Source organism: Coloeus monedula (genome assembly GCF_965178545.1).
Source record: "Coloeus monedula genome assembly, chromosome: 5".
In the NCBI taxonomy this organism is placed as follows: Eukaryota; Metazoa; Chordata; class Aves; order Passeriformes; family Corvidae; genus Coloeus; species Coloeus monedula.
Genome location: NC_138785.1, coordinates 51,931,008 through 51,936,476, shown reverse-complemented (window position 1 = coordinate 51,936,476; position 5,469 = coordinate 51,931,008).

Below are 5,469 nucleotides of genomic sequence, written 5' to 3'. Positions count from 1 at the left end.
CATTTGGCTCTCAGACGGGTAACTGATACCTCCAATACAGCAAATCCAGGATTTTAAATTGTTTTTAAGGTCAAGTCTGGATCTGGAGCACCCGTGTCTGGTATAATGTCAAATAAATTACATTGCTTCACTTAGTGGCTGCTTTGTGTTGAAATACATGAATTCTTTAGGTGGGTTTATGACAGCCTGGTATAACACAAAGGGTAATAAGCTGGGCTGGTGAGGAAAATATGGTGGCGGGGAGAGGGGAGGTGGGAGAGAACCTGTTTTGTGCTGATGATACCTGAGCCAGCAGACCCCTTTAGCACTCCCAAGTCCTCTGTGTACAGCTGCCTTTGCTTGCAAGTGGTGCGGGGCATGGGCTTGTGGCCCCCTGCTCCTGCAGGGTGGGGAGAGGGACAGTGCCCTGGTCACTTTCCTTTGTCTTTCCTGAAACCTCTTCTCAAAACTGGCAGTTTAAAAACATGATGACGGTGAATAGTCAAAGCTCCTGCTGACCCTGAGAGGTTTGGGAAGTTCCTGCAGCTGAGCCTCATTGCTGTATCAGGGCAAAGCCTGCTATCCCCATTTTTGTACATTTACGTGCTACCTAGGTTCAGAGGTGGGTGGGAGGGTGTCTTTCTTGAAGGAGGAACCTTTTGCTGGTTACAGCCCCAAAAAATAGGAGCCAGTTACACACCAAGATGGATTTTGGTTCAAAAGCACACCTACAACTGGCTGGTCCCATTTCACACTGCAGTCATAACAAAGAGCAGGCACTGGAAATGGCGTCACAGCTTTAAATTTCCATCAACACAAGGCTGGAGAACAAACACCAAACACAAAGTTGGTCCCGGGTGTTTCTGGAAGTGGTGGCCTCTTCACCTCGCTGCAAGAAGCTGTTGGGTGTGAAGCAGTTTATCTGTGTAGATAGTGGCTTAAAGGATCCAAAGCCGTCAGTGCAAATGGAAAGAAAGCACTTGATGTTTATGACTTCTAAAGAGGCAACTCCAAGAAATGAATCCTGCATATGAACTTGCTATAGGTGAATGACCTGCTGGGATGGGGGCATGTTCTCACTCTTTGCTTTGGCATATGTGTTGCCCACTATAGCTTATTCCACATTCCAATCCTTTAATGGTCTGAACTACATCAAAAGTGCTGGGATAAACTGTCTCCAGGCCATAGTTACCAGGAGAGGGAACTGTTGGGAAGAAAACATGTATAAACAAAGTAGTTACCAAAATTCACTGGGTCAGACAATGCTGAGGTGGAGGAGAAAAAAAACAAAGCACAAACCAAACCCCCAAAATTTCTTAAAAACTAAGGGAGAGTCATTCTTTGTATTTATTGTTTGTGTGCCATTCTTTTCACCTGTGAATGGTTCTTATCTGTGAGGAATTCAGGAAGGGGAACTGCAGAGTCCTGAACCTGGGGAGATAAAACCCAGGCACCAATACAGGCTGGGATAACTGGAAAGCAGCTTGGCAGAAAAGGACCTGGGGGTTTGGGACGTGGACCAAGCTGAACGTGAGCAACCAACCTGTGCTCATGGCAAAGGCAGCAAAGTGTATCCTGGGCTGCATGAGGCAGTGTCAGCAGCAGGCTGAGGGAGGTGATCCTGCCTCTCTGCACAGCCCTGGGGAGGCCATATCCAGTGGGAAGCCACGTCCTGCTCTGCTGAGATGGGCTGGAGGGAGCCAGCTGTCCACATAAGAGACTGTGAACTCAGGGGGCCTGGATCTGTTCGATGTGACTGCAAAAGAAGCAAATACACAAAAGGGGCCACATCCTGCAAGTGTGAAATGAAAAAGCCCTCTTAATAGCAAAAAGGTTAAAAAACCCCACCATCCACCCAAAAGAAGAAACAACCCATGTTTTGGCTTAAAGGTACGTTTTGGAAAGAAAGCAGCTCAATGATGCAGAATCAAATGAAATTCTGTTGTCATTTTGGCCAACTGCTTTGGGCAGCTTCCAAAACCACCTTCATGAAACAATGTGTGCAAGGGAAATGCTTAGAGCAGGAACCCCGCCCTGCTCCCCAGCCAAAGGCAGTGAGTACCCCCCTGGCATGTGGTGCAGCTCCCATGAGGCAGCAGGAGGGGGCTTGAGCACAGCAGGGTAAGTGGTCTTCTGGAGGAGAAACACATTACCATTTCAGGGCTGAAGAGTGACCAAATAAAAAATAGACTTGAGCTCTTGAGGTCTGAGGAAGATGGCAGATCTGTCCTAGTAAATTTAACAGAAGGCCCCTATGCCTCTGACTATAGCTCTGGGGGTAGAGGTGCCCTCAAAAATGGCCAAACAGCATCTAATATACGGTGGTTATGTGGGAAAATATTGTGTTGGTCAGACACAACATTCTTGGAGAAAGTGTGTAAGGAGATGGAGGAAGGCAGTGGGGAAGAAGTGGTGCCACAGCACTGGCAGTACCCATCCCCCTGTCCACAGGCACAAGAAAAGTTCCAAGGAGCAAAGCCTACAGCCAGCCAGGGGGGTGATGAGTCAAGGGAGTGGATGCAGTGCTGGGTGTTTGGCTGTGACCAGTCACCTACAAGGGACGTGATCTCAGGTTGGTATTAATTGGTTGGGAGTAAGTTTGGCCAGGAAATAGGAAATTTTTTCTATTTCCATTCATTTCTCTAGGGCTGTACCTCTGGCTCTATTTGTTTACACTCTCCCATTCAGGTATTTATACACATTGATACACTCCGAAGGATGATCTTACCAGGAAGGTACCTGAAACTTGGAGAGCCAGAGATACAACCACATCTACCTCATGGCCAACACACCAGGACTGCTTTGAATGCCACCATGACCTTCTGCGTGCAGTCTGTGGGGGGTTGGTGTTTCTTAAACGTGTGGAAGCTACAAAGGATTAAAAATACACCCTGTTTCTGCATGAGGGAATGCTGGATCTTCTGTCATGTCTTGTAATAGTCCATATGACTAGAAAACTTCCCTAGAACATTGGAGATTTGGCCATTTAGTATACTTGGACAGACTGAGGCATCTCCAGAACCTGCATGGCAAGTGCACTGTGAGTAACAACCCTCCTGACAAAGGGAGTGGTAACAGCAGGAACCAGGTGCTGACTGAGGGAGGATGGAGGATAGCAGTGCTGAACATGGGGTCCTTGTGGGAAAACCAGACCTTAGAAGCTCGTTACTAAAGCAGAGCCTGATAAACTGCGATGTGCAGGCCCCCCACAAGCCTCAGAAATTAATCAAGGCAGAGTCTGCTTTCTTCCCAAATCCTTTTATGCTCAAAGCTAAGCTTATATAAGATTCAAGTGAGAAGGTAATGCAGAAGACACAATGTGCAGGCATGGATGGATACAGCAAAGAGGGCTTTGAATAGCTAGGAACCAATGTACTGCAAGGCTGAGAAAAGGTGACTGGAAAGGGCACTAAGGAAAGGCACCAAGGTACTCTGTCAAGCTCACACAGCAGGTGTGCAGAGCAGCTCCCTTGTCCATGCCCGAGCCTGAATCCTGTCCTGTCCTACCAGCATGAGGAAGGATGAACAGTGTTTGCTGCACCACCATCCAGAATAATTTATCCAGGTTACAGATTACTCTCTCCTTTCCTGGGAACACTCAGGGATGGAAGCAGGTGATGGCTTGAATTATGTGGGCAGTGACAGTCTCTCCTAATTTCACAGGAAGTGGAGAAGAGCTTATGTGTGGGCAGCAAGGAGCAGTGAGCTGCACAGGGGACCCTGCATGTGCTCTGGAGACAGCACATAAACCTCCTGAGAGGAGACTGATGGCTCAGACCTCTGCCACCAGCATAAACCCAGCTTGTCTCTGGTTTGGGGACAGCTGGGGCACACAGTGACTTCCCACTTGCTTTACAGCCATTGGACCCAACACCAAAGAAACAGCCGTAATCACCTTCCATCTCTTGCTTCAAGAGCTCCTTGGGGCATCAGAGTCAACACATCAATTTCTGCTTCCAGGGCAATGAGAGAATTAAATGCTTGAACCAAGGCGCAGGACATGTATTTCTTGTTCTGGAGCATGCCCAACCTGCAGCATTATGATTTGAGCTCTTGCAGCTGGAAGGGCTGTAGGAGGATACTCAGTATTCCAGAGCTATTTGGTCAAGCTTTTTGCCTGAGCTGGCACACTGCTGAGACTACAAGGCTGCCAGCATGACCTAAGTGAGTTACAAATTAGCTTGGATAACCTGTGCTCCCAGTGAAAAGCAGGTGTCTCCTGCTGGCTGTCCCTCCTCACCAAGTAACACAAGACTCAACTGCACCACCCACTTGCATTGCCCATAGATGTCTTGGCTCTGCTGACCATGGATAGAGCTGCACAGTTGGTGACAAATCCCCCAGGTTCAAAGTTGAATGGCTCCTTAGTAATTTCTTGCCAAAGCTGAAGAGCTCACCACAAGCCTGACTTCCTCCTGTTGGCTCACAACACGCAGCCACTACAGGCCCACAGTCCTGATAAAAGTGTCAGGGTCAGGACTTTCCCTAGGCAGAAAAGTGGCTCTGGTGCAGGTTGGAAACGTCTTTCCATCAGGTAACAGGAAGATTTGTTCCAATGGTATGACAACTGCCCTTTGCCTGACATGGCACCAGGGCTCTGAGGAACACGCTCACAGCATCTCCCAGCACATGTGATGCTGACCGAGTTTGGCTGCAGAGCTGCTCCTACCACTCACTGCAGCACATGGGGCTGTGCCTTCAGCTCTTCCAGCCTGAGCGAGCAGGAGGTCCCAAGTGCAACAAGCCTTTGGCTGTGGTCCCACTAGTTTCTTTACAAGCAGGCGCACATGCCAGAAACTGGCTCATCTCCTTTCAGACTGCAAAAAATAGTGCTGGGAAGTTCCCTGGAGTCAGAGATGTTCCTATTCTGAATCTGAAGTATACTAGGGTGTGATTTGTGGAAGTAGTCATCCTGTGGGTCACCACACTGACTTGGTGCTAAGCAATCTCTAATGGGAGCAACTGGGTCATTTGCCCCCTTTGAAATAGGGGGCATTTAGAAATAAGAAATAAAAGGACATCCTGGACTCTCCTGACTCAGGCTGTGCAGCTGGGAAGGGACAGGTTATCAGCAACCACTTCCAAAGTTCTGCTCCTGAGGAAGTCTGGTCTTGTTCTCTGCCTTCGAGGAACTGAGGCAAATCAATCCACAGAATGTCTGGATTAAAATCTCTTAAGGAATGGAAGCTACTGTCGGTCTTTGAAGTTTAAGAGTATTTTACAGTATTATTTGAGTTTCCTTCTGGCCATCTGAATACCCAGGATACTCATCAGCCGATGATTCCCTCCTGTCAGAAATTCAAGAAGAGAAAGGCTTCAAGGGACACAAAAAGTGCTGCTGTACAGAAGGACTTTGCTCCCTGCTTTTTAACACCTTGCTGCTCCCAGTGCAAATCTGTTCCTGCACTGAGATACAATGCCGTGGGCTGAAAACAGCCACTCTGTGACTAATGCTTGGTTATCAGCTCTGTGCACCTGCAGCCAGGCTTC